Source organism: Pteropus vampyrus, unplaced genomic scaffold, assembly GCF_000151845.1.
Source record: "Pteropus vampyrus isolate Shadow unplaced genomic scaffold, Pvam_2.0 Scaffold81, whole genome shotgun sequence".
NCBI classification, from domain to species: Eukaryota; Metazoa; Chordata; class Mammalia; order Chiroptera; family Pteropodidae; genus Pteropus; species Pteropus vampyrus.
Genome location: NW_011888862.1, coordinates 6,068,054 through 6,080,552, shown reverse-complemented (window position 1 = coordinate 6,080,552; position 12,499 = coordinate 6,068,054). Strand labels below are relative to the sequence as shown.

The 12,499-nt window shown below is 42.8% G+C and overlaps 1 protein-coding gene across 1 annotated transcript in view; it reads right to left on the bottom strand.

The window, feature by feature from the left end:
• Nucleotides 1-12,499, bottom strand: part of NHS (NHS actin remodeling regulator) — a 336,905-nt gene that overhangs the window by 178,321 nt on the left and 146,085 nt on the right. The gene's annotated exons all lie outside the window — the stretch shown is intronic.

The following is a 12,499-nucleotide window of genomic DNA, read 5'->3' as shown; positions in this document are numbered from 1 at the left end:
GCCAGTGCCAGGAAGGAACAGGCACTGATGCCAAGCAGTGATGCCAAGCCTTCCCAGTGGGCTGCTTTGCTGCAGCAGGTCAGGCAAGTGGCAGAAATGTAAAAACTGTTTCTCACAACTGGGGAGCGGGCATGCAAGTACACAGAACCCTGGCAGGCTCTCTGCAGGCTGCTTCCAATGGCTCTGGCTGCCTTGCACGATGGTGCTGGCAGGGGGCTGAGACGTAGATCAATTCACTGTAGGCCCAGCTCCATAACAGATGTCAGGTGACTAGTGGGTGATGACTGACCACACCATTAAAATTACACCCTCCCTACCATACATACCTCTTTCAAGGTTTAGATACCCCTACAGGACTGTTTTTCAATGTTTAGATGCCCCTACAGGATTGTTTTTCAATGTTTACCCTTTTTGCCCTTTCCCATTGAAACTAGGATTATAAACTACTGGACAGAGTTTTTTTGACCCTTGGTATTTCACTCTCTTAGGTTGTGTCCTACAGAAAGCAGATCCTGAAAGAATTCAGAAAGAGGATTCATGTGCATGTGATTTATCAAAGAGATGCTCCCAGGAGAGACAGGTAAGGGAGTGGAAGAAGCAGAACAGAGAAGGGGAAGAGCTAAGCAAGGGTGGGGTCTCAAGCAAAGCTCCCCTGAGGTGGCAGGGAACTCGAGTATAAGTTATAACTCAGAGTTGTCTCAGCTTGTGGCAAGGAAGCTGGGTTCTTGTGCCTGTTTGGTTAAGGGTTGTGTGTGCGTGTGTGTACATGTGCATATATGCATGCACATGTGCACATGAGTGTAACTTCATGCAATTTTTCTCTGCCAGCCTTTGGGTGAAGCAGGTCCAATAGCCCAAGGACAGTTCTTGGAAGATGAACCACAGGCACTCACCACTGAAAGATATTGAAGTTGATGGGTTGGGGAGACCCTAACAGAATTCCAGAGGGTCTGGACAGAACACCGATATTCTTTACTACATACACCATTCTTCACATTTTATTAACATGTGATAAATGTTACCTTTTATAGCATCTTGAACCATGCACACTAAACTGGGTAATGGGCTACCAAGTTACTAAGCTGTTTATCTTCACAATGACCCTATAAGGAAGATGGAAGACAAATACCAATTAAGCCTTCTTCCAGAGGGAAAGACAGAGAAATTTCTCCATGAAAGCATTTTACACATCTCACAGAAAAGTCTTATGCTGTCACCTGATGTATTACAGAACCACTATCACCTTCACACCTCGCTCTGAAGTCAGACTGTCTGGGTTTGAATCCCAATACTGCCATGTAACTCTAGGCAAGTCACTTAATCTCTCTGTGCCTCGGTTTCCTCATCTTTGAAATGGGGATAATAGCAGTACCCACCTCCTAGTATTGTGGAGAGAGTGACATGAGTTGACTCAAGTGACCCACTGAAGCCAAGGAGCTGGCACACAGTGAACATCAACTTAGTGGGACCTCTTACAATTTGGATGATATTATTATTCACAGCCTCTTGGGAAATGCCTGGTGTTTTGCCCTAACCAGGGTTCTGGAAGTAAAATTAATTTTCCAAAGCTCTTCAGAGGGTTGACTGTTTCTCAAGAGCTAGGATTCAGATTTCTTCATTTCTGCTAACTTCTACACACCTTCTCTCCACTACATAAATCAGATACTTGGTAGTCTTGGTATGATCAGTTTCTCTCTCCTTCAGGCTGACATTCTACCTTCTCAAATACCAAAGTCACCTGCTATGTAGCTCCAGATCTGGTATCTAATTGTCCCAGCCCAAACTGCTTTAGTTTTTATCATTCAAAGTTGGTTCTGCCTTTCCCTGACAAGTTCCTTCAAGAAAAAGAACCCGGGTCAAGGCCCAAATGCATCAAGAAAGCCCCTGATTGCCCCATGTCATGAAATGTATTTTCTCTTTTGACTCCAAAGGCAGCATGGTATGTCTACCTGGCTGAGATTGTACACCTGTGGGAAAGACAGGGTTCTCAGCAACTCCTCCCTAAGGCTACCATGGAAGTTGCAGGTTAAAGCATGTGTGTGCTTCTAGGCATGCACATGCATGCATACACACACACACACATATACCATGTTGAACATCTGCCCTAGGGTACAAAGATTGTTTACTTTTTGAATGAGAAAATAGGGGCTCAGAGTAATGTGACATCTATAGCAACACCACTAGTGCTTGATTATATTAGTTAGGGTAGGGTAGGTCATACTGCAATAGCAAGTAACCCCCAAATCAAAGATTTGTTTTTTGTCCGTGTCGTATGTCCAATGTAAGACAGTGGAGAGTTCTTCTCCACATCATTACTCAGGGATCCTGGCTGACAGAAGTTCCACCGTCTCCATACATGGCTCCAGGGTTTACTGAGGTGGGTGACAAGAACACATAGAGACCTCACACCTGCTCTTCCATACCTCAGCCCAGAAGTAACATGTCACTCCCACTGAAAGCCCATCGGCCAGAAGTCATGTGGCCCTGCCCCACTGAAGAGGGCCGAGGAGTATAATCTTCTATGTACCCAGAAGGAGAGGAGGGCTGGATATTGGTGAGCTAGTCATGTTCCAGTCACGGTGGGCTGGACGCCAGAACCTCTGTTCTGTCTACTACACGAGGAGAAACCTCCCTGAGGGTGTTTAAATTTTAGGGCAAAGAAGTCCTGTTAGTCTTCCAGGTACTGTTCTAGGAGCTAGAGAAAGGGGCAAAAGGAGGGAACACTGTCTAATCACTGTCATGGATCTCCATAGTACCATCCATTCATTCATTCATTCGACAATTTTGTTTTGCATCTACAACATGCCAGCCACAGTTCTAGGCATTGGGGATGCACCTGTAAACCAGGTCCCTGCCTTCAGGAAGTTTTTTCTAGAGAGGCCAAGCAGACAAGTAGATATGTGATGTGATGTGAAACAAAACAAATTATATGGTGTGCCATAGAGCATTAAAGACTCTGGAGACCAATAAAGCAGGGAGGGAGGACAGAGGAAGTGAGTAGTTGTGTCATCTTTTAAATGACGTGGTCAAAAAGGACCTCAATGATAAGGAAGGTGGTGAGTGGAGACCTAAAGAGGAGTCAGAGCAATGTGAAAAGTAGGGGGAAAGTGCTCCAGGCAGGAGCTTGGCAGAAGGATCACCTCCTAAATACTCAGCTTGCACTCCGTTCCTCACCTCATGTCTCCTTTTAGAGGAAGCCAATCAAAGACACTGACAGAGTCCAGAAAAGGCACTTTACTTTTATAGGTCTCATTTCCTTTAATGTACCTTAAAATGAGGGTGTCAGACTGGGATTAACCATGAAGTCACTTTCTGCTCTACCATCCTATGAGTCCAGGACTCACAAATAATGAAATGACACAAACCTTCTGAAATTTGAGCTGCAGGAGTTCATGGACCTGACCCTTCCCACCCCTGCGTTTCTCTCCTCTCTATGAAATGGGCGAGGCCTCACAAGCCCTTGGGATGCTTTGTCTTGCACAAGATGGGGGCACAGCTGCCTCTCCAGCCAGGCCATACAGGAAGCCCTCCTGCCCGCAGCTGGCTCTGCAGTCCTCCCTTCCTGTGGATGTGCTGGGAACAGCTTCCCCTTTGTTTTTCCCTCTGATCCCATCTGCTCAGCAACTGCCCAAATTCAATTCAGGCGTCGCGTGCCTCCAGCCTCTAGTCACGCATTGTCTCTTAGGAATCACTCCAATCCCCCCAAACAAAGGACCTTAAATCTGAATAAGCCCTCTGACATCAGCCTGGCGGGTCAGGACGCTGAGCAGGACAGTCCCCATGCCTGCCTCTTTGAAACCCTTTGGCTTTGCTGACCTTTGTCTAACCCCCCTTTGCAAAGCAGTCCCTTTTCATGGTTAGGCCAGACACTACATTTCCTGGTGGACTTAGCCACTGTGCTGAGCCAACAGGACACCTCCATTTTTTGTGACCTGAAGCCTTCCTTTTTTGATGTTCAGCTTTGTCCTTTTATAGAAATTAACCCTCATAGGATCTAATTTGTGAAATTTAACCTCATCATCAGGGTAGCACTAGGCAGGACCCTGTGGTTGCCTCTGCTTGAGATGTACTAGAAAGCATATTTTCCAGAAATTCTTCAGCTACGTAGTTTAGTTCTAACTCACTTTACTTTCTATTCCTTATGGAAAGAGAGTCTGTCTTCTTCTTGAGGTAGATTTTCTCCAGTTTAAAGCTGTAATCACAGATATTTCATTGTTCATTATGCTTGGAATTCAATTTAAAGGTCAAGCTCCCATCTCTCTGTGGTACTTTCACTAGAGCTCAGCTGGTGGGTTTTGCTGATGCCAAAGCCTAACAGAATAGGCAAAATGTTCACCACAAACTCATCTTCAAGGTTGATGCCATCAGCCTGCCTAAAAGATAGGAGCAAAATGCCCTGTTTTTTTCTTTTTCTTTTAGGGTTGGTCCTTGTTTTGCTTGGACACAACAAGAATCATTGCTTTGCTTCCTATATGGTAAATCTTTGCTGCTAATTCAACAAGTTTTATGACTCATATTTCAATTTACCTCCATAGTTCAATCACTTTATAGAAAATCAAGATAAGAATTCCCCTAAACTTTCCTTCCTGGAAAAATTAAGCTCACCACACACCAAAGAAGCATGGTAGCATAGTCTTTCAATGTCTTCTCAGAATGGAAAAAAAAATAATTGCAAAGAAAAATTCTCAAAGTTTTCATACAGTGAAAAAGAACAACTTGTTGATTAGTCAATTCAGTACACATTTATGGAAAATTTCCTACTACATGTCAGACAGTGGCTAAATGTGTGACCTAATGAGACCAATCTTTCCCAATCAGGAACATATTTTTAGATTTTCTCCAAGAAACAAAAAGCAAAATGGTGGCCTCAAATCACTCCAGGAATAAATCACAAATCTGACTCCACCTAAGACAGAGCAAACCTTCCAGAACTTTTCTTCTTCTATATTATACATGTGGGTCTCTAACAAAGTAGAGGTAACCAGAGACATTATTACTCAGGGGAGCCTGCTCTGAGCAAGAATTAATGCTCTTAGAGCACGTATATTATATGTCTACAGGCAAGCTTTTAAAGTTCCACACTGACTACAAAGGCAGAGAGACCCTGTCAAATGAATGAAGGGAGAAATAAGTTGAAGAGTTTAAGGAAGCAGGGAGACTAAGTTAAATGTTCTCTTCTTAAATGTTTTAAGAAGGAGGAAGTGAATGGTTATTTTTAACATCCTCGAATGTACTCAGAGTCATCACTGAATAGTCCCTCCCCCCAAAAAACTGAAATATGCCATAGTAGGTGTCACTCCACATGTGAAGTTCTTGATTGATAAACTAATGATAGAATGTCAAAACCAGAAAGGACTTCAAAAACGATCTTGTAGTAATTCTCCACCAGAAATAGTACTGCTTCCTTCAGGTATTTGGCAGTGTACAGTGTTTTTACTTTCACCATGACTGCAGGAGCTCCCCTCTCCATCGGTTTTAGTAGGCATGGTCAGAGAGGCTAGCTGATTTGGAATGCCTGTTCATCCCACACAACAAATGATTTTCATACCCGAACCACTTATCATGCTCCAGTTGAAGCAGACTATGACCTTCATTTTATAGAAGAGGTGAGATCTCAAGAAATGAAGTTAATCTCCCAAGGGCAGAAACAATGATGGAACTGGGGTTGGTAACCCAGGTTTTACATTGTACTTCAGTATATGAGACCATTACATTTTTAAAGGACACTCTAAAATGGTGCCTTAGAATGTATTCCCCCAAAAGTCAAACCTGAGACAAAGATTCAAATTTAAGTACAGATAGTCTTGGCTTATAATGGTTCAACTCTGATTTTTTGACTTTACAATGCTGTGAAAGCGACACATATTCATTTGAAGCCATTGTTCATATTTTGAAATTCAAACCTTTCCTGGCTTAGCACTATGTGGTACAATGCTTTCTCGTGATGCTAGGCAGCTGGAGCTCCCAGTCAGCCATGTGATCAGGAGGGTCAGCTACCAGTACTCTACAGTGTATGGTGTTGCCAGTGGGGTTGTTTTTTTTTTTTTTTGGATATAGTGTTTTGAGTTTTCACATCCCATCATGCCTACAAAATGCCCATCTGTGTCTCTTGCTTCTATTAAGAAGAAGAGGAAGGCATTACTATTGAGATGAAACTCAAGATAATTGCCCAACTGTAGGTTAATGTAAGTGTTCTGGGTACACTTAAGGTAGGCTAGGTGCATTAAACATATTTTTGACTTACGATATTTTCAACTTACAATGGATTTATTGGAACATAACTCCATTGTAAGTCGATCAGCATCTATAGTGTATTTGAGAAGCAAAATAGCAGAGCAAGGAAGTGAGACAGGGAAGGGAAGAGAGTCATAAAGGGTAGGTTATCAAATAGGTTCCTACCATGAGAAATAGAGATTCAATCTTGTTGGGGCACTTGGGGATATCGTAAAACACAGCTTAGAGCTGTCCCACCTGAGAGGTGAAGAAGCTGGGGTATTGATCCTGCAACTTCATCCTTCATTGACTGAAGGCTGTGCCCAGGTACATTAAGTCCCAGGCATTTCTGGGCTGCCCTGCTTACGGGCTGAGGAAAAGTTCTCAGGCCAAGAACTGTAGCTACTTGGAGTAGGACACTGTCCAGGTATACACTGGAACAGTGAATACTGAGAGTATATGGATGAACAATAATAGCATCTGTTAGAGATGCAAAGATCTAAACTGAACATTGAGTCCAGTCATTTATTCACTTCATAAATCAAATATCTTGAGTTTGTAGAAATTGCTGGAATTTATTTTAATACTTTCTTTTATGTTTAGAGCAGCTTATACCATTAAATTTTGGACCCCCAAAGCAGATTTGCCCAAGGGTCCTTAATGAAGCCACAGGCCCTGGGGAGTTGTCATTTATGAGGCTACTAGACCAATAACTATTCTTTTTTCTTTGCTCTCTTTAAAGTGGTTGCTGCTTTTCTAGCCCCAGTCTTTAACCTTTAAAACAGGAAAGTTACAGCAACACGAAACCTATCAAAGGTCACCAAGGTCTCTAATCACACTGAGTTCTGAGGGTATCTGCAGGGTAAGCAAAGGTAGCCATGGTCCCGAGGGAAGAAAAACATGGTGTCACTTCCCAGAAGCCAATGCCCAGGGCACCAATAGCCAGGCACACTGGTCTCCTTGCGACTTTCTTCTTCAGTCAGCATTCTCTAATGTTCTGTCATCAGAATATACGATTTTCTGCTCATGAAATCAAGTTGTGGTCCCAATCTTATGAATTCCTTCCAAAGACCCATCAGCTGCCAAGGCATCATGAGTGTGTCCTGGGAAAAGGGTGTTAATGTAGGGGTATACACACAGAGAGAGACTCTGTAGACCTTTTAGAGTACAGGCTCTGAAGAAGCCTTTCTTTCTCTCAATGGATGAGAAAGCATCATCAGAAGAGAAAACAGTAAAATATCACACTTGTAGACTCCCTTAATTTGGCTTTGTAATTAGTTCTTCTAAATACTGATAAAACTTTTGCTCAGCGAATTGCATATTAATAAGAAGACAAGGGAAATCAACAATTTATTGGATACACTATTAGACACTTTTGTATCTATACCATTTAATCTTCAAAATAGCCCTCAGAATAGGCATTACTATTAACTACATTGTACAGGCCACAAAACAGGACTTAGAGAGGCCATGGGGCCTGCCCAAGGTCACAAAACCCAAAGGGTTACATTAGGATGCAAACCCAATTCTGTAAGACCCAAGGCATGTCCATGTTCCTTAGGCCTGCCCATCTTCCTAGCAAGAGTCAGCACTTTTTACTTGATACTTGGAAGTGATAACCCCCAGATTGCTTTAAATGTATTTTTTAAAGCCTATAATTTTTTAAAAAAGAAGTCTTACCAAAGAAAAAAAGGTTGTTAAAAATATGTAAAGGATTTAGAGTAATAAATTGTCTAACCACATGGACTCACACACTTGAGAAGATTCTATATAAAGGCATGGTCAATGACCTTCACTTTTCCAAGAGCTTTGACCTGCCTGCATTTCTTTGATGCCCAGGTGCTTCTGTGTGGGGGCAGGGCAGACACCTGCCAGCATTTTAATAGGCTGTTTTGGTGATGGTTGTTGTTCATTGTAGAAAATTCCACATAGATCTTTGGTAGGCACTGGTCTACAGGCCTGATATACACCATAACAACAGATCCAGCATCTCTACTTACAGGTGCTGTGCTAAGTGCACTATGTATATCATCTTGTTTATTCCTCACCATGGCTGTATAGATTGATATTATTATCCCCATTTCACAGACAAGGAAACTGAGGCTCAGAGAAGTTCAGAAAAGTGCCCAAGTTGCTTATTGGTGAGTGGTAGGGTCAGGATTGAAGCCAGGTGAGCAGTTAGCTTACTCTAGCCCCTCAGTCCCAGCCCCAGCCTCTTCCTTGGTCTGGACTTTTTCTAACAACTCTGACATTTTCACCAAAGCACCAAAATCTAACCTCCTCCCTAGAGACATTCTCTGGATTTGTCATGGTGATGTCTCAGCTCTTGGAAACGCATGGTGAGGGGAACATTGAGGCTGATGCTACATAAAGCACCTTTCTGGTGCCATGGTCCATAACATTACTAATTCAACCCTGCTATTAAACTCTCTAGGGGCCACTATCTGCCTCCCGTCCTCTCAAGGGCAGAAACCATATCATTCATCTCTGTTTCCCAGGGCTCCATCCCTGTGCCCCGCATGTAATCAGGGCTGAAGAAGTGTGTGTGTGTGTGTGTGTGTGTGTGTGTGTGTGTGTGTGTGTCTGTCTGTCTGTCTGTCAATGGATTGATTAATTTACATAGAAATAGCTTCCGTTTTGTCCTAATTAAAGTCAGAGCAAAGAGGCCTTCCTGATCTCGAGAGCCGATTCATACTAGTAATTATGGAGTCATTCACAGCTGAATTCTTATATATTTAAGACAATTTTAAAAAGACAATTATTAAACATTTGGAGGCAAGTCTGGTTTTTGTTTCCCAGTATCATATTTTCCGAGGTCCCCACTCCCCCACACTCCCTAAATGAGGTGAACAGTCCACCTGAGGTGTGCATAGTGTGTACGCCACTGCCCAGAATTGCAAAGGATCCCACTGGCATCGTCAGCAAATATTTATTGGGTACATTCTTGATGCCAGCTCCTGAGGACACAAAGATCAACACAAATGAATCAGGTCCCTCTGCTCTATGAAACTAACATTCAGGAGGAAAGATACACATTGATTCAATCATTACACTTTGAATGTACAATTGCAAAGGGCAAAAAGCACTGAGGGTGAAAAGGTAGATCTATGACAAAGGAATCTCACTAGCTGCGGAGGTGTCAGAACAGGTCTCCTGGGGGAAGCTTGAGCTGAGCCACTAATCGAGTGAGGTAAGGGTGAGGAGAGCTTCTTAACTTGTGCAATGGTCCTGTGGCTGAAGCAGAGCACAGAGCTGGGTGAAGACACTGGGGAGGAAGACAGAGGAGTAGGCAGGGCTCACCCACAGTGCCTCCTGGACCATGCTCAGAATTGGAGGCTAAGATTAATGGCTAAGATCACCATTTTACAGATGAGAAAATCAAGGCACAGAGAGGAGATGCAGCTTGCCTGTAGTTAAGTAGTAGCGTTGGGATTCAAACCAAGACAGTCTGGCTTCACAGCAAGGTGTGAAGGGTACAATGGTTCTGTAATACATCAGGTGACTACACAAGCTTTTGTACAAGATGTGTAAGATGTTCTGTAGACAAATTTCTCCATCTTTCCCTCTGGATGAGGGCTTAATTGGTATTAACCAATTTTTAATCAGTGAAAGAGCTAAAGTTGTGGCAGCAGAGGGGAGGGAGTAATTGTGGGGGAGACTTTAAAAATGTCACTAGGCCTTGAACCTTGAAGGTAGAAGAGACTGGATGAAGGCAAGAGAGGCTACAAGGAGACCACTTCAAGGACACCTATCAGGAAGGTGGGGGCATAAACCCCAGCGATGGTGGTCAGGGTTGAGGGGAGCCACTTGGGAGGCAAAACAGATGACCTGGTGATAGACTGGATGGGGGATGAGGGAAAGGGAAGCCCACAGGACACTTACAATTTAACTGGGACACTAGGGGCACTGGAGAAGAACTGGGAAGCTGTTGAAGGGGAGGGGAGAGCTCAGAGGGGCTGTGAAAGATAATTGTGGGCCTGTATTTATGGGATCAGGAAGTGGGGAGGTTCTTAAGGAGGAGGAAGTGGCCTTCCCAAATAGGGAAAAAGGATGGAAATCAGGAACCGGGAGGGGAACTGGGTAGGTGTGAAGTATTTACATGGAGACAGAAAATAAGGGCTGTTCCAATGTGCTCCTAGCCCCTAGCCCCAGAGCATCACCAGGGAACTCACTAGAAACGCAGATTCTTAAATACTGTATCGTATCATTGAAATTTGCTAAGACATTAGAACTTAAATGTTCTCACCAAATAAAAGAGAAAAATATGTGAGGTATTGGTATGTTAATTAACTAGATGGGCGTAATCCTTTCACAATGTATACATATATCAAATCATCATAATGTACACTTTAAATATCTTACAAGTTTATTTGTCAATTATACCTCAGTAAAGCTGAAGAAAGAAAGAAAGAAAGAGAAAGAGAAAGAAAGAAAGAAAGAAAGAGAAAGAGAAAGAGAAAGAGAAAGAGAAAGAGAAAGAAAGAAAGAAAGAAAGAAAGAAAGAAAGAAAGAAAGAAAGAAAGAAAGAAAGAAAGAAAGAAAGAAAGAAAGAAAGAAAGAAAGAAAGAAGGAAAGAAAGAAAGAAAGAAAAAGGAAATTCTTCAGCTTTGACCCAGACCTGATAGATCTGAGAGTAGGGTCTAGCAATCTGTTTTAAATCACTTGCTAAAGCAGGTGATTCTGATGTATACTCAAGTTTGAGGTCCGCTGCTCTGGACAAAGGCTTCTCAAACATTCATGTGTATATGAATCACCTGGAGATCATGTTAAACAGCAAATTCTGACTCTACCAGTCATGGGTGGAGCCTAAGATTCCACAAGTCTAACCAGCTCCCAAGGTGATGATACTACTAGTCCCAGGACTCCATTTTGAGCAGCAAGGGTCCAAGAGGTTAAGAGACCATCCATCTGCTTGCTGGTGACAAATGAGCACTCAACATTAAGCCAGAACATCATCTCTCCAGAAACCTGAGAAGCATCATGCTCCTTAACTGAACTTCTTCCAGGGAAAGCCCAGCACAGCACTACCCCCACCCCATATTCGAGAGGGCTGGAAACCTACTGAACAGATACAAATAACCCACTCCATCCAACAGCATAGCTGGAGAAGAGATAGGAGATTTGAATCCAGACACCATTGGGAGTGTTTGCTGAAACTTACTTTGAAATTGTCTTCGAGCTATTTTAACATTATTAACTTCTTTAATAGGGGAACTTTATTAGCTGAAACTTGGATTTATTGCAGGGAAAGCATCTTTGTTCTTTTCTCTTTCCTCCTGTGGCCCAGAACTAGAGGGGACAAAGCCCTCTTGGCTGCCACCAAAGAGCCAAAAGGCACAAAGCAACATGCACATCCAGCAGTCTCAAAGCAAAGTGAAAGGCACAGGTCAACAGGGAATACAAAACAAACAAACAATAAAAGTAAACAGGGTGCACTTGGCTTTTAGCTGACTTCCTGTCCTATGTATGGACTCCACACTGTCATCTCCCAGGCATGAAATCTCCTCATGAGAATGAAACTTAAACACTCTCTTGGGACAAACTGAATCCTAATGAAGATGCCTCCTTCATGCTTTTTAAGAACTACTGTGAACTGATTTTTAAATTTTTTTTTAGGGAAAATGTACAAAGTAGCGAGAACTGAATTAACAATTCAAAGAATGAATTAGAGTCTGTGTGAACAAACTCTGGGTGGCTCAGTCTCATTTCTGTTTTAGGCTGCTTGTCTGCACTGGGAATGTGGAGGGAGCAGATTTTTTCCCCTAGAAAACAGTGCGTCAGCTCTCTTCACGGGCTCAGTGACACTAAAGGCACTGCAGTGTTAGCCAAACTGGAGCCAGCTATAGTTTTAACACTCCTGAGCAGGAATCAAGTCATTCCAGGCATCTGACACTTTGCTGTCTCCCAACCTCTCCTCATCTCTCTTTTGATTGTTCTTCCTATATGTACCTGTTTTCTTATTTTCTAGCCATACATACACCAACATTTCACTAGCAATTTTTAACCCTCTGACACACAATAAAGGCTTCTGTTTCCGGCTAAATCAGGCCTTCTGTTCAAAGTGTTCTCCCTAGAAAATACGGTATCTTCTAATTAAATAACTCACTGAGCAGCAGGAAGGAATGATGTGGAAATTAGAGCAACATTTCAGTTTACATAGCACCCTTCTTGACAAGCAGCCCACAGTACTTGACGGGCTTCAGAAAGTCAAGCTATGTAACTTTCCTGCTAATGTGAGGAAGGAAGGAAGGAAGGAAGGAAGGAAGGAAGGAAGGAAGGAAGGAAG